The 12356-nt window shown below is 37.6% G+C and overlaps 1 non-coding gene across 1 annotated transcript; it reads right to left on the minus strand.

Annotated features, from left to right (window-relative positions):
- Window positions 1–1934: 1934 nt before the first annotated feature.
- Gm24470 lies at window positions 1935–2066 on the minus strand. The gene has a single exon (XR_003953200.1). It is a non-coding gene; the product is annotated as a small nucleolar RNA SNORA17 (small nucleolar RNA).
- Between the last annotated feature and the right edge of the window lie 10290 nt (window positions 2067–12356).

Below are 12356 nucleotides of genomic sequence, written 5' to 3' on the forward strand. Positions count from 1 at the left end.
TTTTTCCCTCAATATACCCTTTTATCAACATTCTTTTTTTTTTTTTTTGCTTGATTTGGTCTGGTACAAGGCTTCTGGCTTCTGCTACTTTTTCAATACTGGAACCTCGCAGGGAATCCCCTTGTCTATCTTGTTGTTGTCCTGTGTCATGGAAATCCTGTAGTTTTTGATATGTAGGGCTGGCCCATTCATGCACTCCAGCAGTTCATCAATTGGTTAGATTTTGGAGTGGACCAATTCTAAGCCTTGGATCTGGGCCTCAGGTATATGAGCTGGTGATAGGCTCTCCTGCTCTCATGCCCTTGAGCCTGGCTCATCAGCAACACCCCCTCTACACACACACACACACACACACACACACACACACACACACACACCAGGGCCAGCTCTTCCCTGCTGCCCATGTGAGGTGCAGGGCTCTCTCTCCTGACAGCTGCAGTTTTCCCACTATCATGACCACAAGCCTAGCTCTCCTGTTTGCCATAGATGGGGAGGCAGAAGATGGGGAGAAGGGCATTCCTCTCCATCACCCAGCAGACAAGAAGCAGGGCCAGGTTTCCCATACTCTCTTCCTCTCTTCCTTGGAGCAAACTCAACCACAACACCCCACCTCCATGGCCAGTTCTAATGTGTTTCCCAGGCTAGGTACAGGACCTACTTTCCTGAGTGCTAAAGCTGGTGAGGGGCATGGACAGCTCTCCTGCTCTGACTTTGGGGCCTGCTCTTCTGCCTGCCATAGCTGCCAAAATGTATGTGGAAGAGTCATCTCTCCCTCCACCAAGTCACTGCACTGCAGACAAGTTGCAGGGCCAGCTTTCCTATACTTGCTTGTGCCCCTGCCATCAGGGTCAGCTCCACTGTGCTGAACAGGCAAGGTGCAGGGCCTGGTCTCTTGAGTCCTGAAGCTGGTGAGAGACAGGAACAGCTCTCCTGCTCTCATGACCCTAGATCCATGTCTCCTCCCTGTTACAGGTGATGAGGAGTGAAGGGTAAGAAGGGTATCTCTCATCACTCCATGCCACCATAAGGGAGAATAGGAGATAAATGGTAAGGCCAGCTCTCTCAGACTAGAATCCTCAGGGGCTGGCTCACTTGAGACTTCTGCAATGTATGGGGCTGTTCTACAGAGTACTGCACCTGGCTTAGGGCAAGTTCAGCTCTCCTGCTCTCATGCCTCCAGGACTAGCTCCTCCAAGAAGTCCAAATGAGGTGTGAGAACAGTTTTTCACAGCCCTCAGACATCAACATTTCCCTGGGTGGCAGCCCAGACCAGGGACATCCACCAGGCATTTGGTGATAAGAGACCCCTGCTGCTTAAGGGCCATGGACCCATACATAGTCCCTGGTAGCAGCACAAGCCAGGACCCTCCCATGTTCCCAGGTGGCATCATTGGCTACACATATCAGACTGTTCCTCATTACCATTGAGTCTCCAGTTCTTTCTCTATTCATTGTGCCCACATTCTTCTGTATCTCTTTCTCTTCCATTTCTCCATCATGTTGTTGCTTTTCTTAGAGGTGCCTGGTGTCTCTGCATATCTGGGGTGGGGTGGGGTCATTTCAGTTGTTCTATGTCCTGCTCTTGCATTATGTCCAGCAAGGGAAGGTGTCATCTCTGGTCATCTCGGGTGTGATCTGCCCCTAGACCCAGGCCTGTGAAGCACCCAACTGGTGGTCATGTAAGGCTACTTCCCTGTCTAGACACCATAGTGCAGGTCTGGTAGTCATCTCAGTCTTGATCCTCAGTCAGTCTGCCTGAGTGGTCCCATGTGAGGGTCATGTGTCTCAATCTTGCTCCTGTCAGGTATCCTTAGTCCCAAGCAGGGTTCTTTTAGTGGCTGGCTTGCTTTTGGTCCTGAAATCCATTGGCTCCTATCTCAGGCAAGCTCCCTGGAATCAGACTTGTAGCTGTCGCAGGCTCACTTTTCTCAAGAAATATTAGGTTACTAATCATTCAGATGTTCTTACGTTAGTATACTGAATGTTGACACAGCCTCTCTTCCCTCTGCCACCTCGTGGCATACATGTGACACAGCAGCCACATCTGCAATGCTTCTAGGGACAAGCAGAAAATGTACTTAGTTCCCCTAGAACTGGGAAAACCCTAAAGAACATAGTTCTAGAATATCTTTTTTTGAAGTAGGAAAGTGATAGGGATAGAGATATCAGGACAACATATTTCTACGCACTTCAGTAAGAATGTGGATACTCTTCCCTTCCTTATTCACTTTCTATCGCCTCCATCCCTAATTCCTTCTTAACACTCCTTATTCCACTCCTCATTTTTTAAAAAAACTTTTTGATATATTATCAATATATATAAAACGTTCCCCTGTTTAATGCATAGTGTTTGTTGAGTTTGGGGGTATGTACAAAAAACTATAATAAAAATAATCACAATCAGGGTGCCAAATATACACACCATTTGCAAACATTTACTGGTATTCTTTATAAACATGTTAGTGTATGTTTCTTGAGCAAAATAATGAGTTTCACAATTCCATTTTCACATACATATATTGTATACTTTGTGTTAACCCCAAATTACTCTCTGATGTATTCTTCATCTCTTTCTAGTTCTCTTCCTCTTCTCAAATAGCTTTTTTTAAGCTTTCATGTTTCATTATTATTATTATTATTATTATTATTTAGTTTCTAAATACAAGACAATACATGTATTATTTACCATTGTGCTGTGTTTCTGGTTTATCTGTTCTCTATTCTTATATATTTACCTGTTTGCTTGTGTTTGTTGGTAAGAACAGTATCTTCTTAACATGCTTAAATTACTCAGTACTTCATTGTTAGCTATATCTTAATAATGCCATACAAATACAATTCGAGAATGTCATTGACTACAACTGAAATTTTATAATTACTGAGAGTTGTTTTCTTATATCCCTTCTTCAACCCCAGGCAATGCCATAATTGCTAAAACAATGAGCAAAAATAAATCTTTCTTCCCTTAAATTGTTTCTTTGAGATAATTTTCACAGCATTGAGAAAAGTAATTCACACAATAACCCCATACAAAGGCCATATTACAGAATGTTACAAAAAGTATGAATACATAAAGAACAGATTTCAATAAAAAAATCAAATCTCCCAATAAAACCCCAAATTAAAGAAATTGTATAGAGCATCTTCAGAATATTTTACCTTGAATAGAGCAAGACAATGTTCAATGGTGCCTGCAAATTAAATAACTAAGACTCTCGGGTTATGGATCAACTAGTAATTATTTTTCCTGCTATATTTCTCCTCCCAGAGGAAGTATCTCCAAAGTTCTTCAACTGAGCAAGAATAATTTTCAAATACTCATTTAGACATAATGCCAATTCTCTTAGGGGTACAAAGTGCCTAACACCTGAAAGAGTTGATTATCTTTTCAGTCAACTACATGGGTAATCACTGTTTTGGGCATTTGACAGGGATTTCAACCATAAACTAAGATATCAAAGCTTGTCAATGACTGGTTGGCAGTGTACATTAGTTGTAAGAGACATTTAATTATTTATTAAGTACTAATTAGTTATGAAGCCAAATGTTTGAGGAAAAAATAGGTGTTGCTACTATTATAAAGATGTTGAATGAAAGAAATGTTAGTTCAATATTTTGTGGAATGACAAAGAAAATTGGCTTTTAAAATGTGCTCTAAGAGTCTGTTGCAAGTTTAATCTGAATTATAATCACTTAAATTATTTGCTTCATTGCATGTAATTTTTGTTAGAAACATATGTCTAAAAATATTTTTCATTCCTTTAAATTTTTCAAGATTTGTGGATTATAGACTTAAACTTTTCAGTGTCTGTTGTAACATTTTCCATTTTATCTTTTACTAATTTGGGTTTTTCTCTCTGTCTCTCTCTGTCTGTCTCTCCCATTTCTCAGTTAATGCGACTTAAGTTTTGTCAATCCTGCAAACTTTTCTAAGGAGCCATCTTTTTTTTTTTTCATTGATCTTTTTTTTTTTTATTTTGATTTCATTAATTTCAACCATGACATAAATGATGCTTTTTTTTTTATTTTTTATTTTTATCTTTCCAAGGCCTTCCATAGTAATATTAGCTTTTTTATTGGGCTACATAGCTCCCCTTTGCATCAGCATTTATTGCATCCCATGAATTATGGTATGTTTTGTTTTCTTTTTATTAAACTGTATGAATGATGAATATTTTAATTTCCTTTTTATTTCTTCATTTACCTAATTTTCTTCCATTAGTATATTCTCTATTTATGGACTAGTAGTGTATAGGTTATGTACTCACTGTCTTTTCTATTGTCATTGATATCTAGCTATATTTCTTTGTAGACAGTTAGAACACAGGATGTCATTTCAGTTATACTAAATATGTTGAGACTGGCTTTGTGTTCTAATATGTGCTCAATTTGGGAGAAAGGTCTATGGGATGTTGAGAAGGAAGTATATTCTTTAATAATTGGGTAAAATATTCTGGAAATATTTGTAAGACTAATTTATTGTGCAATTCAACTCAAAAGTTTTTCCATTTAGTTTTTGTCTAAGTGACTTTTCTATTAATGATAGTGGGAAATTGGAATAACCCCGTGTCACTGTTGGTTCAGTCTGGCTTTTAGATATAATAGTGTCCTTTATAAAAATTTGTGCACCTGTATTCAGTATATAAGTGTTTTAAACTATAATGTTCCTCTAGATGGCTTTCTCCTTTAATCAATATGTAATTCCTCCTACTAGGTATTGTTTTAAGTTCAATTTACTAAATATTGGTATTTTTAAGCTAGCTTGTTATTCAGTGTATTTCGCTTCTACTAATACTTTTAATCTCTAGGTATTACTTGAGGTGAGAAGACTGACATAAATCTGGATAATTTTAGGTCAGAAGACCCACTATAAATAGGAGCTCACAACTTCTGGTGGTAGCCCACATAAAAGACATAGAGAAAACAAGCTTTTGTGTTCCCTGCTTTCCCTCACTCTTTTTAGCTAGTTACTCCATTGTATTACTGGGACATTTCTTCATTGGTATAGAACCTACCTCTTTGGCATTCCAATACAGACCAAAAGGCAGCTAAAACACACAGCTTTGTGCACTGCACAATTACCAGATTCTTTCCATCAGGAGAAAGCTCTGGTTGGACTAGCCAAATCAGAGTCTGTAAGCCAATCTAAGAAATTATATATATATATATATATATGTGTGTGTGTGTGTGTGTGTGTGTGTGTGTGTGTGCGCGCATATATTCATTTATTCACCCATCTATCCTATCAGTTAGCAATGGTTCACAACCATGCTAATGTAATGGGACTCTTCCCTCATGTTGTGGTGACACCCAATCACAAAATTATTTTGTTGCTACTTCATAACCATAATTTAGCTATTATTATGAATCTCAGTGTAAATATCTCATATGCAATCTCCAAAGGGTTCATGACCCACAGGTTGAGATATACTGCTCTAGAGATCTTTTGAGTAATACATACTATGATACCAGGAATGAGTTTCAGCTGTGGCCCTGGTAGTCCAACAATGAAACATGGGAAACAGGTGTTGCAGTAAATCTCTCCAACCCAGATATGCCACTGCAATAAATACACAACACAGTTAATATGATTACATGCTGTGAGCCTAGATTGGGCAGTTCTACCTCTACACTACCATCTTTCACAGCTTATGAGACCCCTTAGAACTTGAAGTTTCTCTAGGCGATGTGCTTCTTCTCCAATTTTCTTTTCTTCCTCCTCCTTTGCATCCTCTCTCTCTTCTATTTTCTCCTTCTTCTCTCTTCCACCTTCTGCTCCACCTTCCCTTTTATCTGCTCAATCATCAGCTCTCCTTTATTTTACAAATTAAGGTGGGAAGCAGCTTTACTGGATTTTAGTATCAGCAATATAACTATTTGTTTGATTCTCTGGAGTCTAGTTCTCAAGGGGTCTCCCTGTATCAAATCTGATCCATATAACTCTGGAAGGTGTAAAAACCTTAATCACCTTTTCCAAAAACACACAGACAAAACCTTTTGCCCAAATCACATCCTTCAGCTGGTAACCAGGAAAATCTGTAGCTTTCCCTATGTCCCAGAGGAACAAAAAACAACCACAATACTGAAAATCACACACATTTTAGCCTATTTAGGCCTTCCTAATTTGTCATGTCAGGAATTAAACCCAAAACTTCCGTGGAGCCCACATTAGACAGAATATGCATCTCCTGCAGACTTTATTATACCATCTTTAAAACAATTGATTCACACTTCTATTTTCCTTTCCTCTTTCCTTTCCTCTTTCCTTTCCTCTTTCCTTTCCTCTTTCCTTTCCTCTTTCCTTTCCTCTTTCCTTTCCTCTTTCCTTTCCTTTCTATACATGCTTATAAGAACCAGCCTTTCAAACCAAGATTTAAACCCAAAATTCCCTGTGGAGCCCACATTAGACAGAATATGAGTATCCCGTAAGACTTATTAGGGTGCTCTCTACCTTGAGACACAGACTTCTATTAATTACTACCTGTCCATAGCAGGTAATTATCACTGCTCTCTCTACTTAGAGTCAGTGACTAATATTTCCTATCTGGTTCTGGTGAAATTTCCCATCTTTAGGTACTAAATTTGCTTATAAGAGACAGCTTGTCAAACCAGGATTTAAACCCAAAATTCCCTTTGTTCCTTTGTCTCCCAATTATTTATTCACAAGGAGAAGCTGAGTATAAAAAGATCTGAGTTGTCTGTGTTTCTGTTTGGAGATGGGGGAGGCAGGGTGGGGAGCGAAGGATACAGGGAAGCAAACACAGAAAGGCTCTCTTGAGCATAGATGTCTCTCTGCTCTTCTCTGTAGACCCCTTAAGTCTAGCCAGCTTCAAATCCATACTGCTACTGCCTAAGTCACTACCCAAGCCCCATTCAAGGGTTGAGGGGCAGTGAATTTTTATCTCAGGTTAGCTGAATTCAAATCAATACGTTGGGCACCATTTTGTTGTGGTAAATCTCTCCAACCCAGATATGCCCCAGCAAGGAAAACACAATACAGTTAATATGATTACATGCTATGCGACTAGCTAGATTGGGCAGTTCTACCACTACACTACCACCTTCCACAGCTTATGAGACCCCTTAGAACTTGAAGTTTCTCCAGGCCATGTGCTGCTTCTCCGATTTTCTTCTTCTTTTCCTCCTACTCTGCATTCTCTCTCTCTTCCACCTTCTGCTCCACCTTCCCTTTGATCTGTCCAATCAACAGCTCTCTTTATTTTACAAATTATGGTGGGAAGCAACTTTACAGAAAATCACCTGAGTGCTGACTCATTACTTGTTTGCAACCACTCACAGGAGAACGGAATTAACATCAAATATAATTAGCCCCAGGGCTATCCACAACAGACATGTCCCTATTTCTATATTTAGCTGAGGCATTTTTAGCACTTGTTTGCTTTTAGTGGTGGGAGACTAAGTTTTCTTCAGGCATATGGCCTTTGGTAGATTTACCACTATACAGGCCAGGCTCCACATCCAAGATTACTTAGGCAACAAAAATTGGACTTGATGGGAGAAAAATAATCAGTTTAGTGGTTAGAAAAGTGAGGATAGATCTTAGATGAGCTGAGAGGTGAATATGATGCAAATAATTTTTATGTAATTTTCAGAGATGTAATAAAATATTAAAAATCAAGTTAAGTTTAAATTATGTATCAAATTCTTGTTTAAGAAGATAACCTTTCATTTGTAATTTTACTAAAAATTAAAACATGATGTCATATGCCTATAACAACATGGTAAATTTCCCTACATTGGTTTAAGAAAATGCATGAGTAAGTTTCTTATAAATATAAATCAATATCTATTCATTATTATAGCTCCACCTATGCTTAATATATTAGATAATGCATTTTTAAAACTATGACACATATTTATTTATCAGATATATTTGAATGATAAAAATTGCTCATTCAGCAAGTATTTATATCTTACAGTTTGAATAGTACACAGTATACTGGATGCAAAAGGAAAACATACAAACACAACTCTCACCAGCGTACAGATTAATGTTAGAGACAGAAAATTCAAAACGATAAATGTTAAACATCAGAAAAGAATAACAGAAATAATAATAAATACTAAGTGACTACAACTGAAACAATGTGTTAATTAGAGTGGGACTTCTTTCTTAGAATTTGCCAATTAAGAAACAGTTAGGCATCATGACTAAAAAAAGTAGTGGACAAGGTGCATAATTTAAGAGATTAGGTAAGAGATTTTCATAACTACAAGGTATTTTCTTTAAAAATACACTTTGAACTGATGCTTATTCATTCATGTGCCTGCCTGAATAAACTCATGTAATCTTGGAGAATAAAAGGATGTACACAGAAAGATTTTTGCATCACTCTCTGTTATAGCGAGTCAAGAGATGTTAGAGATGTCTAGAAAAAATATGTTGTCCTTACTTTGTGGGTGCATATAGTATGAATAACAGTTAGGCCAAGGATTTTACAAATAAATCATTCCGGTTGCATCTTTTGATGAAAGCCATCTTATAATAAAGACAAACTAGGTTTATTTCTGTTTATGATTACAACACTGTTCCTCAAGAGTTAGACTATACCCCATATGTAACTCTATCTATAAAGGGTTCTCTGTACTGCCTATTCCAGGAAATACTAAGCATGGCCTTATTTCAAAATGTTACTATTCCTACCTGCTATTATGACCACCTTGTTATGACTACCTTATGGCACATTGCAATCATGTGTTTGTTTCAGAATGTTTTTATGACCAACTTATTACGTTTATCCTTTCCTTGTATAACCCTGACTATTTGCCAGTCAAATCCCTTATTTGGAAACACCTTATCCCTGAGTTACAAAAGCCCTTATCTTCCTCATGTCCAATGCTGATCCCTTAAACCCTGACTTTGGAGGAGTCAGCCCAAGTACTCAAATAAAAATGCTTGCTTTAATTAATTTGTCCATGATGGTTGGGATCAGTTGTTTTTCTTCTCACAACTTTTGGATTAACAATACAAACTGGATGATGATCCTAAAAGGCGGAGACTTACTGTTTTATCTTTTAATACTAACCACCCATAAAAAGTTTGGCTATGTGCAGTAAAATGCACTGAAAACCAAATGCACCAAGTAGTAACCGTGGTTTCTGTTGCTTATGTTTTTGTGCTTGCCTCTCACCATCTGGTTATCTCTAGTGGTACTCTCTCTGACTGGAACCTGTTCCTCCTGTTACCTTGGTTGTGTCAGAACTCTACAAAGTCTAGCTGTCTCTGTGATCCTGTGATCCCCATGATCCAAAGATCCTGAGTGTAAGAGCTCCTGGGAGTCAAGCTGCCTTTGGGATCCTGAAATCCTGGTGTGACTAAACTCCTGAGATCCTGTGATCCTATGATCCTATGATACTGGGCTTGTTGCAGAGCTAGGGCCCAAGGTCTGCTCACACACCTGCTCAGACCTGAAGGAACCCATGCCACTGGTGGGGTGGGGGTTCCTGTGTCCCTGGATCCCTGGGGATCCCAGTTACTCCCATCTTGGGGTGGGTGTTGGTGGCGTTGTTGGGCATCAATGTGAGAAAAGGCCCTTGGTCGCTCGATGCCCCATTGTAGGGAAATGCAAGGGCAGGAAGGCAGGGAGTGGGTGGGTGGGTGGGGGTACACCCTCATAGAAGTAGGAGGAGGACGGATGTGATATTGGGTTTCTGGGAGGGAGGGGATCAGAAAGGGGATAACACTTGAAATGTAAATAAAGCCGGGCGGTGCTTGCACATGCCTTTAATTCCAGCACTTGGGAGGTAGAGGCAGGCAGATTTCTGAGTTCTGGGCTAGCCTGGTCTACAGCGTGAGTTCCAAGACAGCCAGGACTACACAGAGTGTGCATCAATAAGTTATTTGTGGAATACTAAGTAGCTTGGTAAAGAGGAGAGATTATCTATAAAATGCCACCAAAAGTCAAAATTTTCTAGTGGATTTCTTTCACAAAAATGGAAACCTGAGTCTTTTCCTTTTTATTTGCTTTTTCTATTACCATTTAGGAAGATTTAAAATATACAGCTGTTCTCCTCTTACACTGTCAGAGTGATTTGGCTTTCCTCTGTGGATTTGTCAAGAGAGACTATGCTTGTCTTGATTACCATTAATAGCAATGTTACACATGTACATCAACTATGAATGATTCCCAACTGTTTTCAATAGGTCTGTGCAAGGGAATGGATTAAAAAAATTGCTACCAAAGGAAGGAGACATCCAGTTTTATGCTGTTAGCTCCTATGGATATTCATATTCTTTTTGACTTTTAAAAAAATGTAGCTAAAACTCTTCAGGGTATGAACAAGGTATTAAATGGCAATCGCATTAAGACTGATTTTAACTTGAATTTTTTAATCACAAAATTTGAAATATGCTAAGAATGAAAACTTTTATGACTATCTTTGGTTTAGAAAATTCCATTTAATTTGATGTTGGCTATAGGATAGGTATCAATCGCCTTTATTATGTTTTGGCCTGTCCCTGGATCCATAATCTCTGTAAGACTTTTATCATAAAGGGGTGTTGGATGTGTCAAATGCTTTTTAGCATCTAATGAGATGATTATGTGATTTCTTTGTTTATATGGGAGGGGAAATTGCAATCCATATGTATTGTGGGACATAAGAATTAATTTAAAATTAAAACGAATAAAATTGGATGGTAAGTGAGGTAAGAAGTATCCTTGAGAAACTAACATTCTACGCCTCAGTACAGGGGAATGCCAGGGCCAAGAATGGGAATGGGTGGGTTGGGGAGCAGTGCGAGGAGGAAGGGGATAGGGAATTTTTGGAGGGGAAACTAGGAAAGGGTATAACATTTAAAATGTAAGTAAAGAAAATATCTAATAAAAAATCTAAAACAAAACAAAAAAATAGAGATGGTAAAAACATAAAATATATAAAATGTTTCAATACATTTTTCAGAATTCTAGTAGATTAAAAACTCCTAGTCTCTTATGTCAAGTTTAATATTCGTTCATCTGAGCACAGGCTAACATTTTAAAGTTTGAATATTCCAAATCTGATATGGTGATCTACATTACAATCTCAGAGCAAAGTAGAAAGAAACAGGCAGATCCCTGAATCTCAAAGACCAGCCAGCCTAGCCTAAGATGCCTCAGGAGGAGTAACAACTGCAGTTAACAACCAACCCTGAATACATAGACTCATATAAGCACACATAGGAAAAAGAAAATTTTAGGTCTCTTACAATGAGGTGGTTGTGAGTTTCAAAAATTGCAACACAAATGAGATTTAGTTTGTGAATTTAAATTGTTTTAAATTCTTAACATTATGTGTTTACTATCACAAATATATGCCAAATAAATTTGAAATGGAAGATTTTTGAAGGTATCATTACCTTAAATTTTCTTCTAAATAATCAAGTTTTTTTTTATCTAATCATTTAACATAGAAATAAGGAATATTCAAATCAAAATAGTTTGTAATATATTAATCTAAAATTTTAGGTGAAAATGAAAAACACACATATTCCTTTGAACATGTAATTGAATTTATTTTCCTTAAAGGTATATCAGACTTATCAATAATTAAATTATGAGGTCGTCTTCCTTGGGAAGAAGATAGTTTTATTTATCTCATGTAAACAATAAATAATTTACAATGATGTAATATCATTGCCATGTTTGTAAACTTATGAAATTCCTAACAAATAATAATAGTGATAACTACTATTTCTCACAGAGATTATCATGAAAATATGCAAACCCTTAAAAATGATTATTTAACCATTGCATGCTTAAATAGTGTTTTTAAAATATGTGTTTGTTAAATAAAACTCTCACAGGAGAAAATCATTTTCTCTTTTCTATTAACTACATGAAAGAAAGGTAAAGTCAATATGTGTTCATATATATTTCTTAAGAACTCACAGATGAACACATTTAGTGATTAAATTACTAAACCACAAAATAACAAACAGGCGGTAACAATGTTAATAAGGAGATTGAAACTATTAGAGAGAAGCTAATGCATACTAATTTTCTTTTCTTTTATTTGTATCTTTCGCTTTATTTATTTGATCTCTTATTCATTAGGACCGTATTGATCCTACTACCATGGCTCTGCAATACATCCTTTTTATTGGATATTTTCTTTATTCACATTTCGAATGTCATCCTCTTTTCTGGTCACCCCTCTGAAAACCCCATATTGTTGCTCCTCCTATGGGGCTTCAAACCCCTTCAGCTCCTTGGGTCCTTTCTCTAGCTCCACCATTGAGAACCCCGTGCTCAGTCCAATAGTTGGCTGAGAGTATCCACCTCTGTATTTGTCAGGCACTGGCAGAGCCTCTCAGGAGACAGCTATATCAGGCTCCTGTCAGCATTTATTGGCAT

The sequence above is a fragment of the Mus musculus genome, chromosome X, assembly GCF_000001635.26.
Source record: "Mus musculus strain C57BL/6J chromosome X, GRCm38.p6 C57BL/6J".
In the NCBI taxonomy this organism is placed as follows: domain Eukaryota; kingdom Metazoa; phylum Chordata; class Mammalia; order Rodentia; family Muridae; genus Mus; species Mus musculus.